The following is a 17,321-nucleotide window of genomic DNA, read 5'->3' on the forward strand; positions in this document are numbered from 1 at the left end:
TTTATATATAAATTTGGCCCCAGGGGCATAATTTGAACAAACTTGGTAGAGAACTGTAAGATGTCACTACATACCAAATCTAGTAGCCATAGGCCCAATGGTTATGGACAGGAAGTTTTAAAGTTTGCACAAAATAGGCTTTATATAAGCATATGTTCAGTTTTGTGACCCCCGGGGCAAGGTCAAATTTGAGCCCAGGGGAATAATTTGAACAAAATTGGTAAAGGACTATAAGTTGTCACTACGTACCAAATTTAGTAGCCCTAGGCTCTAGAATTATGAACAAGAATATTTTAAGTTTGCACAAAATCGGCCTTATTTAAGCATATTTTCATTTTTGTGACCCCCGGGGCAGCGTCAAATTTGACCCCAGGGGCATAATTTGAAAAACACTTGGTAGAGAACTTTAAGATTTTAATACATACCAAATTTGGTAGAAATAGGCCCAATGGTCATGGACAAGAAGATATTAAGTTTGCACAAAATATGCCAAATATAAGCATATGTTCAATTTTGTGACCACTGGGGAACGGTCAAATTTGATCCAATGGGCTTAATTTGAACAAACTTGGAAGAGGAATATTAGATGTCACTACATACAAAAGTTGGTAGCCCTATGCCATACGGTAATGGACGAGAAGGTTTTTAAAGTTTGCACAAAATAGGCCTTTTTTAAGCGTATGTTATTTTTTGTGACCCCCGGGGCAGAGTCAAATTGACCCCAGGGGCATAATTTGAACAATGTTATTAGAGAACTGTAAGATGCCACTACATACCAAATTTGGTAGCCCTAGGCCCTACGGTAATGGACTAGAAGGTTTTTAAAGTTTGCACAAAAAAGGCCTTTTTTAAGCGTATGTTAATTTGTGTGACCCCCGAGACAGAGTCAAATTTTACCCCAGGGGCTTAATTTGAACAAACTAAGAAGAGAACTATAAGTTGTCACTACATACCGAGTTTGGTAGGCCTAGGCCCTACGGTTATGGACAAGAAGGTTTTAAAGTTTGCACAAAATAGGCTTTATATAAGCATATGTGCATTTTTGTGACCCCCTGGGGCAGGGTCAAATTTGACCCAAGGGGCATAATTTGAACACATTTGGTAGATGACTATTAGATGTCACTACATACCAAATTTGGTAGCCCTATGCCATACGGTTATGGACAAGAAGGTTTTTAAAATTTGCAAAAAATAGGCCTTATTTAAGCGTATGTTCATTTTTGTGACCCCCGGGACAGAGTCAAATTGGACCCTAGGAGGCTTAATTTGAACATACTAAGTAGAGAACTATTAGTTGTCACTACATACCGAGTTTGGTAGCCCTAGGCCCTGCGGTTATGGACAAGAAGGTTTTTAAGTTTGCACAAAATAGGCTTTAGATAAGCATATGTGCATTTGTGTGACCCCCCGGGGCAGAGTCATATTTGACCCCAGGGGCATAATTTGAACGAATTTGGTAGATGACTATTAGATGTCACTACATACCGAATTTGGTAGCCCTATGCCATACGGTTATGGACAAGAAGTTTTTTTAAGTTTTCACAAAATAGGCCTTATTTAAGCGTATGTTCATTTTTGTGACCCCCGGAGCAGGGTCAAATTTGACCCCAGGGGCATAATTTGAACAAACTAATTAGAGAACTCTTTGATGTCACTACATACCGAATTTGGTTGCCCTAGGCCCTACGGTTATGGACAAGAAGGTGTTTAAAGTTTGGACAAAATAGGCTTTATATAAGCATATGTTCATTTTTGTGACCCCCGGGGCAGGGTCAAATTTGACCCCAGGGGCATAGTTTATACAAACTTAGTAGAGAATTCTTCGATGCCACTACATACCGAATTTTGTAGCCCTAGGCCCTACGGTTATGGACAAGAAGATTTTTTAAGTTTGCACAAAATAGGCTTTATATAAGCATATGTACAATTTATTGACCCCCGGAGCGGGGTCTAATTTGATCCCAGGGGCATAATTTGAACAAATTTGAAAGAGGTTCACCCCAGGAACATTTGTGTGAAGTGTTATCAGAATTTGACTTGTGGTTTAGAAGAAAAAGATGTTTAAAAAAAGTTTACGCACGGACGTACGCAAGACGGACACGGGACCATGACATAAGCCCCGCTGGCTTCTGGCCAGTGAAGCTAAAAAAACACTTGATTAATTTTCGAAATAAAATCATTTGATTAATGACAATACTATTATTTGAGACATGTCACAGGGAAAGGGCAGTCTAATCAGTATCCAATCAAACTATGTGTTATTGTCAGAAAACCGCTTTTAAGCAAACAGCTTTCAAGCAATTGCAGGCTGATCTGGATCCAAATTTGCCACAATCGCCTTAATGTCGCTTTTACTGTGACACAGTTCATTTGACTTAAAAATGATATGTAATACAGTCGATTGGTGTATAACTGATAGCTAAGGACTTCGAGTCTCATTTCAACGTAAACACCATGCATTCAGTAATTAAACCTTTAAACCTCGAAAGACAAATGTCTTTCCTATTGAAACATGCCAGCGGTTTTAAAATTTCGACAAATATGATTTGTTTACAGCAAAAATTTCCGGGTAAACCGATCTAGCAATTACCGGATCGCTTAGGTTTTTATCGGATTACATGTGTATCGTATTATTTCTTGAAAATATACCCAGCATTTGTAAAACATATTGCAAGATATGTACATTTCCAGAAAAGGAACTTCATTTCTGCGTTTAATAAGACCGAGTTCATGGAAACTGCTGCACAATTTAAGAAGTAATGGCTTTTCAAAGCTTTGCACCCTATATTCGGGTCGTTTTGAGTTGAATACCTTGTTATATATATATAGATTTGATAGTGAAAACTTTTCAGAGAAATCGATTTTTTGTTATAATTTTATTATTTTTCATTCAAAATGATGTTTTTACTAATAAATATCATAGCCACGCGCCAAGCCACATGTGTATTGGACAACTGTAATTGAGTTTTCATTTAGTTTGAGACAATGCCCACATTCCCGAATATGTGTCGCCACATGTCCGTTATTCACTTAATCACGAGTTGCAGCTCTCATGCTTATTTTATAAGGTACGCGTCAATTTGGTTTCTGAGCATTCTTACTAACGGACACATTATACTACAATATTACATCAATGAACATTATGTTTACCAAACAAAATCTACAAAATTCAGGAAATCATACGTCTGCACATTTCCTTTCGTCACAAAAATGGTGGGTACATAACGTGACCTTGTTTTGCTTTCGAAAAAAGAAACACTCGTAAGTTAAACATTGATACACGTCAACTAAAACATAAATCGACTGAACAATGATAAGCATTTTGTATTCACTATAAATCTTTGCATAAATAAAAGTATTTTGCAAAAAACTTTTAACCTATCCGTTACTCACTAAAATCTGCTATACACCAATCGACTGTACTAAAATAGAAAGAAGAAATAATACAAACCCGTAACATGAGTAAAGACTTACTCTCTTAGTAATCAATGTTTTCAGGACATCTTGGTGATCTGCAAATCACATGTTGATGTTGATATAGGGTATCATAGTCATTCAATAAGTCGCAAAATGCTCGAATACAATTGCCAAAGCAAAATGTGACATAAATTGATAACTAAAAATACCACTCGAGCTGTCAAGTCTTAAGATCCAGAAGTCCTGCATTCACATCGAATGTATCCTCCGAATACAATCCATTGTTGACATTAGCGGAGATTTAGTTAATAAATAACTCATATATCGTACATGACAGTTTCTAAATAACCAAACAAGCCGATGTATGCTGAAAGAAAGTTTCGACACGAGTGTGAACATTCATGGGCGCCGCCATTGTTGTATGACCTTGAGGGGTGTGCAGAAATACTGAATCCCCGTAATTATCGAAATCCCCCGAAACCCCCAGATATCTTCCGAAATCCCCCTTAATATTGATTATTTATCAAAATACTGCGGATATTAATATAGAATATTGCAAAATACAATAAAATCACATATGAAACATTGTTTTTATCCAAGTTTGATAGTTAGAAAACTAACATATATAATTTAGGTAATTACGGGGATTTCGGTATTTCTCGAACCGAGCATTATCTTAATCGGACTGGCTCGGTCTTTTACATAGGTTGCCACTGTGAAGATTTTTTTCATGGTATCATAACTTAGACGATGCTGAAACAGCTTCGTCAAAAACATAATACAATCACCCCTTTGCTCCTGTGGCGAAGAAGAAACAGCTAGCCATTATTTATTGCACTGTCCATTGTACTCGACCATTCGAGTGCGCCTCTTAAATTCTGTTTCACACTTCTGCATACCCTCAATCAAGGTATTGCTTTTTGGAAATCCTGTTCTTTCTTTGGAGGCCAACTGCAATATTTTCGCATCAGTGCATACGTTTATTGACCAATCCAAACGCTTCGATAAGACGCCGACGCCTGTGGTACCAATTCTCTCATAATCTTCATGTGCTCCCCAACTCCCTTCTTACTCTTGCTCCAACCTTGTTCTTTTACTCTTAGTCCGTTTCCATTTCTTCATCTATTCCCTTCCTTCCATATCTCTTCCTGCAAGTATTTTCCACCTCAACCACTCGACACTAACATCTTTATCAATTGAAATGCTTCTCGCCTAATGCATCGTTTTTCTTCATGCTCGTGGAACGACTTACAATAAGCTGAGTTTAGCTTCCAGGTCAACCCACATATTACTGTGTATATTATTCATGTATTTGCATTTCGAAATAAAAATGTTTAAACCAAATAAATACGAATCATATTTGAAATACACAATTCTGATAATAATTAACACACGAAGTATTATACTTTTGGTCAAACTGATTTTCCATTTGTATTTATACAATCAGGATAGGCATGTGATATATCTTAGGGTAATTATTATGCGAACAACCTGAAATTTGCATATTCGTTGACAAAGGTTTAAACATGTTTTTCATCAAGAAGCAATATGAGAAACCCGTGATATCAGTCATCAAATATAACTTAAAATACAACATGGACAATTTCGGCTGACATCTAAATATTGTAAATTATTGTAATTGTAAATTTATTTAAGCATTCCATTCTATTATGTATTTAACAATAATACCAAGACAATATGTCAGAATATATTGTCGTCCAACATTTAAAACTATGCGAATAATTTGACGCGCTGAACTGGGGAACTGGAATGTCATTATTGTGTCGAATGCAAAATTGGCAGATTATTGTCAATGACGCTTGGAAATGTTAATTTTATTATCACCAACGCTATTGATATATTCCCATTGATTACTCATTCCGTTTTTTTGCAGTTCGTTGATAAAGGCTAATGTTATGCGCCTTCTTGAGTCCATAATAAGCATGATATATGTCTTTCTAAGTTAAATCAGGTCAGTAGATGGGCCTTCGCCGTATTGATATGTAAAACTTTCCTGAAGACGTGAAGAAATCGATTCAAACTGCTTATATTAAGGAAATATTAACAAGACCATCGATTGTATAGCACTTTGAAATGACCATACTTTTTAACGTTTTTTTTGTAAAACTTGTATAACCTATAATTTGTATAGATCGAAAGGAATTATACTGACTTAAAGATATTACCGAGGAAGGACACATTTATCTGTTAATGTTTTTGTTCACATTATTGCTGACTAATATGTCTCAGTTAACTAATTTATCTACTTAAATTCCAATCTTAACAGTCATAGTTTAATGGCAGTCATATAAAGATCAAGAATGCAATATTGTAAGTGAAATTATGCTTTTTAAAAAGTTTAATAATATATTTACATTTTAAATAAACAATTATGATAATTATGAGGACAATCATAAATGTGTGTTTGTTCGCGTTTTTATACTAGTCGTGCTCATACAAATGCGGCTGAAAAGCAACTACTACTTGGTATTTTGATTAAGAGTTGACATTCCCTTTTCCAGTAGTTTTGTTTAGAGACTCAAATCAATTCTTATTAATGACATTATTTGTTTATATTTTAATGTAAAAGCTGTTGATTGTATTACTCATGAAAGGTGCTATAATATGCATATATTGTTTGTAAACTATGTACGGTGTGGAGTGAGATGCCCTCGACCCATACACACCTATTGACGAGGAAATAAAATATATTGAACGAAAAAACAGCAAATTTACATTCGCAAAATAACGCACACGTTAGCGCATGTTAACAATATAAATAAATCAAATAGGTAAGATTCCTGTTGTACTCTTGCCATCTGCTTTTGTTTTCACGTAACAACACAATTATTGTTTAAATGCAACAAGTTAGAGTTTTATTTTGCACTATATTACTAAATAAAAAGTTAAGCCATGAATACATGGAAATATCAATCATGGTCATAACAGGAAACCATGTCTCACAATTCATTGACAATACAGCTCTCTTTACATATAGATAATGTAATACTTTGTTCATATCGTAATTGTCAAATACCCGGGGACAATGCTATTGATTGTGCCCACATTGTTCGGTTAAACGGGTTAATACCGATACATATATGACGTATTTGATATATCCGTAAGGGCAACAGTAGAGTTTAAACTTCTCACTTGGGCGAAAATAAAGATTCAACGTCAGGAAAATCAATGCTTTTTAATTGAACCATTCCGTGCAAGAAAATGTTACTAGCGGAATTAAGCAGGCTTTGTGTTAATTAAGATTCTGAGATACTTAAACCATGCTTATACATGTATATTGTGTACAGGCATTGTATTAGTTAGCAAGATCTAAAAAAACGAATTTCCCTGTCTTCTCTTTTCATTGAGTAGTTAAACATGAATTTAAGTGTCAGATCTTTTTTTGTCACATGCTGTTATAGTAGAAAAAATGCCTATATGTTTAAAAAGATATCTTGATACAGTATATTTTCAACGTCAATCTGCCATAATTGCATCACCGTATGTTTAAGAAAAGTGTTAAATAAATATGAATGAGGTACAAGGCAGAAATACTGATACTTGCCTTTGTTTTATCAATACCTTTTGCACATCAGTGTAAAAACATATTTACGAATGATCTTATAAATCATATACATTAATAACTATTATTAATGACTATTATCAATATTAATTAACTTCATGATAAAAGGAAATGATTGTGGGAATGCTTTTTATACTGGTGTTGTAACACAATTACACTGATGATATTAGTATATCGATTGAGTTATTAATTGTTGTATAATTTTGTTTCCAAATAAATCAATTATCGATTGCACGGTATTGTCCCCAAATGATGTAATTCGAATGACATTGTTTATGTAGCATAGCAATATCAATGGCGTATGTGTAACATAATATTGCATCCATGTTTGACGGCATTGGCCATCTAGAGTTCCGTTTCATTTGCATATGCCTGTCTACTAAAGAAAATTAAACACACTGTATGTCAGAAATATTGAGATTCTTGTAAAAGTAAAGTGTGACCAAACTTTAACTATTTGTTAATTGACGTAAGTATAATGATCAGCATCTTCCTTTCTATTTATAGCATCAATTTACTATCATTAAAGAAAGGAATTTAACTGCGTAATCATTGATTATCGTTAAGTATAAAATACACACTTTTACATTAAATGTATTTGAAACCTTGTTGACACGCGGTGAAACGTTATATGTATAAAACGTTCAATCATATTTTGTGGGTTTTCGTCATAGAATAGTTGTAGCAAATCTGCTATAGTAAAGGCTTGATGCTGGTGTGGTTGTACTTTTGTTTAAATATTTCTTGTTAATCGTAATCCTGTCCGAACATATACTTCCACGGTTCTTGTTTGTACCAAACTCATACATTTCCGTTTAAATAATCTTAAGATTTCGCTTCTTAAATATTGTGATAAATATTTAGTGCAGCATGCACATGTGCGCCTCAAATAAACATTCAATTGTATTGACGTGCAGTCGAATCGTTTTATGACACGTTCGATCGTTATCCCACGGTCTTAGTTATTTTTTTATGAAAACTCTGCGATAACATGATAGTATCAGATATTAAGCAGTGTCGAGTGTTTTTTACTAATTCGTTGTTTTTCCAGGAAATGTTATTTGAAACAAAGGATATAATTAAGTACATGTCGTTTCTTTTAACAGTGTTATATGAACAGGACTTGAGATTTAGTGTGTTTTCGTAATATTTGTTTTGTAACATTAAGATGTTTTATTTTTTGCCACCACTTGGTTTACTACAAATATTCGTAAAGATCGTTTCTTTTAATTCAACCGTGTAAGTATTTATATTATCTCACGGAAATGCAGACGAATCCTGTTACGCATTCTCGTGTTAACGAATTATCCAACGTTCTGCTTCGTAATTCAGTCGTGAGAAAAATGCGATGGTAAATCCTTATTTTTTTTTTGCTTACAAATTGAACAATTACGGCTTCTCATCTGGAAATATTATTTTGTCATATGTTAGCACCATTATAAATTAACATTTCTATGAACAATGCTTTATTTACTCTACCATAGCACGTACATTCGGCAGTAATAATGTTGTTGTTGTTGTTTATAGATTTAACTTTAATTCGCCTTTTCATCTTTAAATATAAATCAATCTAGTGATAACAAGTTGCATGTTGTATTATTTACTTGTTTAATCATTTAAAAATACAGATGCAATGTTACGTGTAGAATTTGTACAATCATATATATATACATTGCTGAGATTGATTCTTATTTGCTGTGCGGTTCTCCGATTAATACATTATATCAATTGCTTTGGGTGATGTCTCTGATTATTAATACTATCGTTGTGTTGATCAATGGTAAATATCGTTAAGATTCATTAACATATATGATTTTCCTGTTTGTTGCAATATTGATGTAATAGCAGAACTGCGGCGATGTGTTACACGTTGCATAGTCACGCGAGACGCGCCTACCCTGGTCGCGAATTTAAAGCTTCCTAATCACAGTTCGCCTATTCTGAGGACCTCATGTTTTAAACAAATACTTACGTGCTATGGCATGCAATAGCCATTAGTACTTAAACGGAATTCTTAAGTATTTTTTATTAGAAAAGAACAATACATAATTATAATTGCAAGAACAAAAGTGGAATACAACTATTTTCCGCTGAGATTTGAACCAGGGACATTTTGAACTAACACATAGCGCTCGCTGCTAAAATATAACACTCTACCGTTTTGCCTCTAACACTTAAGTACCCACGCATTATTTATATTAAAAAATATAAGCACGTTTTTGTTTTTTTGAAACTATCGATGACGAGTGTTTTGAAAATTTGATAATGTAAGTCGTTCCTTTTTATAATTATATATCAATAAAACCATAATTGTTATATGTTTTTAGAAGTTTTCATTTGGCTTTATAATATATACTTTACTTTTTTTTACATATTACAAGTTTGCTTTTGATAAATCATATTCCTGAATTCGTCCCTTAGAACTGCATAAAAACAAATAACATATTCATGTCATTTGTATGTAAAAAAACTATTCATGGGAATGTACACACTTTTATTTATCTATTTTTGTTATACAGGTTTTCTTGCAAAAAAACACTTTAAATACAATGTTTACAAACAAATGCATACAGAAAAGCAACCTCGGTATGCATTTTAAACAAAATTTGGATACTAAACATCATTTATGTTATTAAAACCTTATGGATTAATTAATAAAGTTTGAATAAAAACAACTTGGTCAATAAATAAATTGAAGCTTAAATAAACGTAAATTCGGGTAACTTTATATATCTATTTGGGGATGTTTAAAACTTAAAAATATTAGTTTATTAAAACATGCTTTAAATCTTAAACATTAGGTGCTGATTCATAATTGAACAAATATATGCTTATTGTGTATGCATCATACATTCTTTTCAAACGCTAATGTCCCTTTAATGAGGCAAGACTTTACCGTGGTATAATATGAAAATGATTTGCTACCTACCGGAGAATCATTGTGATGAAAAACATGAGCAGAATAATGATAACTACAATGAACACAACTAGGCCTACCACGCTGAACGTTGTCATGCATTGTAGCATTCGCCATGTCGTAGTATAAAGAATCAAAAGCACATTCATAAGAATGTGGTGCGATGTAGACCATCTATTGGGCGTTTCATAGGCAGTGATAATTTTTCATGTGCGTTTAGCGTTATTTGCGCATTAAAATTACCAAACGCGCATGTTAGAAAAATATCTGCGTCTAAAAAAGCGCATTGATTCTGAAGAATGACAAAATCGGAAAGATACTTGTCAATACTTAACACGGCCCGAATTTGTCCGCATTTTATCGGAACGCAAAAGGCGATTTCTACTGTAACACCGGCTATTTGTGTGCTACGTCATACTATGTCATTCGTATCTGAATTTCATAATGGTTCTCTGCTTTGTGCGTGAACTATAAGTTTGAATAAGACGACATAGATCCATCCAAACGTTCGCATCCGCTTTCACTTTCTGAACTGTCAAAATGCCACCCTAAAAAATTAAAACCCTGTCAAGATCAATTAACTTTGAAGGCTGCATTTGGAATTGCCGAAAGAAATAAACATGTAGCATCATCCGAGATCGTCATCGAGGCAAGTACATCTACTATTTCGAACAAGTTTTTGCCTTAATGCCTATATTCAAAGAATTGAACTCGGAACGCAGTGTTAATGTTATGTGTTTTTAGTTATAACAAACTTGGAACTCAGTGTTAATGTTATGTATTTTAAGTTATAACAAACTCGGAACTCAGTGTTAATGTCATGTGTTTTTAGTTATAACAGTTACTTTTAGAAGTTATAATGTTTATGAATCATTAAAAATTCGTTGATGTTTCAAGTGTTTTTATTAATAATTTGAAAACCAAAAAAGCTCATTGTTTTTGGAAAAAGCTCATTTTTTCAGCACATGTGAACTTTTAAAACTCATTGGTTAAAAAAGAAAAATTATCACTGCATAGGTATCTGCCGTCTTTCGCCTTTTGAAAGTCATTGAGTTAACGCTTCGAAATTTAGAAGAACAAATCAAATAAACATCAAAACATATATCCGATTTCATAAACATACTTATTAACAAAGTATAAACGATAATATATTCTTATAAAAGCAGAGGATAGACTCAAAGATAGACTCAAAATGTTCACTCCATCGCTTTCCTTTACGCACGCACACCAGTTTTGCTAATCTGTCAAAAACGACATAGTTTCGCATTTATTATTCATTCCGTCATAAACGTTTGTTGACATGCCAGAGTGGTAAATGATTGACGATCACTTGAGAAAGTCTATCGTAGCATGAAATATGTCTTTCTTAGTTAGGTTTAGTCATTCAATTAGCCTTTCCCCGATTGATCTTTGAATTGATCCGTAGGCCTTATTAATACGTTAAGAACGTGATGCACACGTTTTATAATTGATGAAATTCTAACATGTCTATAGAATGTTAAGTACAATGGTATGGTCATACTATTATTTCCGTTAGTTGTTTATCATTTCAAACATTTGTGTATATAGAAACGAATAATAAAATTGTAATAATGTTTCAAATAAAATTAAAAAAAATAATTGTTCGATTCAGACATTAAGCTGACGATAAATTTAATTGAACTTCTATATTAAGCTTCTCATTTACTCATTAAGCTTCTCAGTTGTATATTAATTAGTCACTAAATAATGTTCACGTATACAGTTATATTAGGGAAGTTAATGATATGTTCCTAAATCAGTACACAAACATATACACTGTTTTAATACACAATTCTGATCATTAATAACACACGAAGTTATCATAAGCTATTTATATTTCTAATTTTATTTAATGGTTGACACTTTCACGCTTAAACACAAGCAGACATTAAAACTTTAGAAATATCATTTATACTCTATTAGCAATCCAAAATTGAAGTAAGCGCGATTGTCGGTGATTTTCAACTGTGAAAATATTTGACCACCGGATATGGAGTACTAAACACTTAATCTTTTTATTGCTTGCCAATCGTCCAGTGTATTATCAATGACGCTAGAAAATTTTGGGTTTGAGTAACACCTACGCTACAGTTTGAAGTGCTACAGATTGCCATTCATTCGAAATATTTAAGAACGAATTCCGTTCTGTAATGTTTGCTATGTGTGCCTTTAAATTAAACGTGTTTGGACGCATATGCGATAACTCAACGAAATGTTGCAGAATGACGTGAAGTTGCTTTGCTGTAAAATGACAGTTTGAGCAAAATAAAGTCTTTCAAATCAGTGTTTATTCCAGCTTAAACACATATAAAAATTGTGTCAGTCCCTTCAACACGGCCCTTCAATAGGCAGATACCACTGAGTGTCTCCTCGCATTTAAGTCACCAAATATTTAGCCCCAAAACGTTGAAGCCGAATCTGATTGACGACATTATTGCAACTTGAAAAGTATTTGCGTTGTAAATAATTGCAAAAGTTACACAGCAGTGGAGCTGATCGAGCGGTAACTCAAAATAATGCCCGGAGCAGTATACATTTTTTTCGGTCCGCTTAAATACGTATTGTGAGCTAACCAATAGAACATACAATGGGCATTAAGTTAATTGATGACGAATCAATTGATGATTACGTATACCAAAATAACCTATTTACTAGATAGAACCCTAGTGAAGCGTACCATCAGAATGTTTATGGTCGAGTCAAATGATTGTTTTACATTGCACAAAGAAAGTGTAACTCGTTGCACTGAAGTATAGATTATATTCATTATATCGCTTAAGATAGATAGTCATAAGTAAATGTTATTTCTGTCAATTAATGTACAATACACTTGTCAGTGCCTACATCTGAGTATATGAAATAATAAAATCACAATTGCCAAATAACAGTGGAAAACAATAAGGATCATCGTAAGCAAATAAGAATTAAAATCCCGTGTCTTACGTATATGTCATATTATATATCATGAAAGAAAATTGTAAATGTTAAAACTTCCCACTTGGCACAAATGTAGACAAGTAATTAAATATGTTTTTCCTATCTGTGTGCTGTTAAATTAAACGATATTGTTATGTATGGTGCAAACATACGTGGCTTAACACAATTAGCAGTCTTATGTGTGCATAACGGTGGTGGCATGTAGTCCGGTGGCAATGATGTAACAAGTCGTCTTCTAGACAGCCTCCAACTGTCATTACAGCTAATCTTGTCGGCTCACAGGTTCGGGCAATTTATGTTCGCTCTTAAGTAAGTGGTCCTGTATTCCTTCATGATGTGTTCGGCCTATTTTTATTCTCCACGAGTGAATTTTTGGGACGGCATGAGGTTGTTTGTCTTTAATGTACTGTTTGCATGTTTAAGGTGATGTCCTGTAGTTTTTAAATTGTGAAAATGGAATGTTGCCATGTTTGGATGTTAATACACTGAATTATTGATGAAATGTATGCTCATAATTAGTAATGATTTATCTCTGGAAGTCAAGTGATTTAAAAGGTCAGTGCAAAACCTTTTTGCCTTCTTTTTGCGATGTGTCTTCGCCTCAAAACAGAAATATAACGTTTGGAACTTTATCACGGTCTCGTTAACGCATACATTTTCAAACAAGCTATATGTCTAGTGCAAGCTTTCCACTATTTACATGTTATTGTTTCAATTGACACTAAACCAATATTTCACGTTTCTCCATCCCACCTCTTTATGATGTACTTTGGTACCAGTTAAGCTCCAGATAGCAGGAAACATTTATTTCCTTTAAAGGAGAAAATGTCGGTCGATCAATAGTCGCTTCGGCTCTCTATAAACGCGTCTGAAAAAGCGAAAGGATCAATATAATATTACCCGTAACCATTTGACCACTATATGCATTATTAAGACATATTTAAATAAACGGTTTAATGCAATAAATAACTATTTTACAATTACCGACGTATATGGTATATCGAGCTACACCATTTTTTACTTAGCTAAAAAATAACAAAATTAATATTGAGTTATATTTCTAGTGAAAAGGAAACTTGCAATGCTATTTAATTAATCCCATACATTGTTTGCATAGAAGTAAGAAACTAACATGAAGATAAAATAGTACTCACAACAATTGTGCCTTATGTACGCAGGATGCATATTCCTGCTTTTATTGGTAATGATAATACGGTTCTCCCCCTTGCAATACCATTATCACCTAAATATCACCTAAATAACGACATAGGTTACCGTGATTGTTAGGTAAAATAAAAGGTAGTTATTGGACACGCACACGATGGCAGAACATCAAAGCGTTCAGTAAGACAGCGTAAAACGTGTAATACAATCATAAAATTAGTTCAAGGGGGACAAATAAATACTATGATATTTCGATCAAACCCAATTCATACAAGTGCAACGTATACCTTTTCGTTTCCTTTGTTTTATAACATTAATTTACTTTTATCAATACAGTTTGGTCACTGCATTATTCAATAGAATTTCACTTTGAAGGTTGTAAAACGTAGTTTTCGTATTTGCAGTAGGCTGTTGAAGCATGTTTAATGAGTAATTGTCTCACTATTTAGTTTTTATTGCGATCGAATAAGAAACCAACTTCATGTCAAAATAATGTTATTTTTTTGCATTTTATTTTTATACAGACATGACAATTAAAGAGGTCGGTCAACGATTAATAAATGTAAAATACAATACTAAATATATTTTAGTATATAAATATATGAGTATATATAATATAAATATGTAGTTGACCGCATTTTTTCTATATAATGTTACATATGTAAATAAAATGCCCGAAGACTGAAGCACTTACTGTCATGGCACTAACAAGTACCCAACAAAGTTGTATGGTTGTTGCTATTAAATTATTTACACACATTATTTATTGAAACAAATATATACAAACTCGTTGACTTGTAGGTTTTTAATCGTTATCCCACGTTCTAAGTTGTTTTTTTAGTTCGAAAAATCTGCGATAGCAATGTCTGTTTAATCAGTTTTTTTTATTACAATTTACATTGATAAAAATAATGTGTTTTTGAAACTCTATTATATTCTCAAGAATATGTACTTAGGTATTATTTTGTACTATTTTACGGTAACGACAATATGTTGTGTTTTCTTTTTTTTTAGGGGGGGGGGGGGGGTAATCGTTCTCTCCGCTTGTAATATTTATCAACATCGTTTGTATTTTACGCAACCTAGCTTTTAAGGTGCGTGTGTAATGTAATTGAGATCCAGAAAAATCCTGTAAAACACACTTAGCTCATTATACAACGGTCTGCTTTATTATTCAATTGTTAGGAATCTCTTCGATGGTGAATTCATAATGTTCTCGGACCATTAGCACTGAAGCTTGCTTTAAAATAAGAACATTATGGCTTCTAATCTGGAAATATGATTTTGTCATTTGACAGAGTTACAACAGGACCTTTCTAGGAACAAACCTTTATTTGCTGCACAATTGTTTTTCAGCGCTTATATACATTTTTTTAAATAATGGACCCGTTTCAGAAACAATGCTTAAGTTTTCTCGTAAGAGTTTTATGATTGTTACGTACGGACGTTCTCATGCCAATTCCTACGAACGTTTCATAAACACGTTCATAAACTTAAGAATTCGTACGAGCTTACGCTCGTTAAACCAGTCTACGTTCTTCAGTCGTTAGAACAAACCCGTACAAATATCATCATCATCATCATCATCATCATCAACATCATCATCATCATCATCATCATCATCATCATCATCATCATCATCATCATCATCATCATCATCATCATCATCATCATCATCATCATCATCATCATCATCATCATCATCATCATCATCATCATCATCATCATCACCATCATCATCATCATCATCATCATCATCATCATCATCATCATCATCATTATCATCATCATCATCATCATCATCATCATCATCATCATCATCATCATCATCATCATCATCATCATCATCATCATCATCATCATCATCATCATCATCATCATCATTTTCATCATTATCATCATTATCATCACCGGTTTGGTCGTTGGGGACGACGATACACAAATACTCCTCCATATTGGTCTGTTATGTGCTGGTAGGAATAATTCGTCCATGGGGAGGGACGTTCACTCTTTTACATTATCCATCCAGCTTTTTGTCGGACGGCCTCGACGCCCTCTGTGCCTTGGGGTTGCACAAAGAGTCGTGTTTGGTGACATGTCCAAACCAAGCCAATTTTCGTCGTGTCACTGTCACCAGTAGGTGTTTTTGTCCGGACATACTCGTTGGTCTTGTGCTTTGATTAGGAGAGCCGGAGCAGTCTTCGGAGACATGTTTGTTCAAGTGCCTGTATTCTGCGTTATGTGTTCGCCTGAAGCGTTTCTCCAAAATTTAGCTTTTGATTTTTCAAGTGAAAAACACCATAAGCATGTAGCCTAAAATATGTTTACAAAAAAAGATATATTTTTTTGTTTTAGAGTAATTATATCTCGACCAAGGATTCAGTTATGATGCAAAAATTCTTAGTTTATATAGACAACACAATCTGAAATGTAAGCTAAATAACTTTTTTCAGTAAAAAACCTTTACACAATTTATCAATTAAATCAGAAGACTAAAGTTAAGCATTCGATGTATGCCTTTCAATAAGAAATCCTTATACCATTTATAAGATAATGTTAATTGTGCAAGTTATACACATTTCCCACACATTCAGCTGTTACCAGACATTGTTGATTTTGCTAAAAAAAGCATACATTTACTATTAAAAAATGCCAGTTACACAATAGTAACATACCATACATGTTCAAATATGACATTTGATATTTGAAATGTAATTGTATGCAAACATGAAATGATAAATATAAGATAACAGGCAAGAATAAATTATGTATTTAATCAAATTGTGTTGTTATTCTCCTGTTTTGAACATTTCATTTATTATAATTTACTGATGCATTGAACATAATCAAAGATAACCTTCCAGTTTATTCAATATCATAGAAGGAAACTTTGATTTTGTTACACTGTAAAGTCGTAAGTAGTAGCCACACTTAACATGTCCGTATTGCTGTATCAATCATCCATGTATTCCAGCTTGCTTCATACATTCCAATTTGACATATATCTAACTTACATTTTAATAAGAATCGCTTTTGTAATAAACCTCATTTCTGTATTAAACCATGCTTTTCAAGTACTGCAAATAATTGTTAGTGGTAATTCAAAAGAAACATTACATTAAATTGTGTTTTCGAAAACAAATGAAACAACTGTGCCCTCTATGTTGTATATTTCATAAAGATAAAATGTACAAAATGTACCGACTTTTTAATTTTTAAGAGAAAAGCCATGAACTAAAAATCGTTTTGTTTTTGTAAAATGAGTGAAGACGTTCACTCGCT

The sequence above is a fragment of the Dreissena polymorpha genome, chromosome 8 (assembly GCF_020536995.1).
Source record: "Dreissena polymorpha isolate Duluth1 chromosome 8, UMN_Dpol_1.0, whole genome shotgun sequence".
In the NCBI taxonomy this organism is placed as follows: Eukaryota; Metazoa; Mollusca; class Bivalvia; order Myida; family Dreissenidae; genus Dreissena; species Dreissena polymorpha.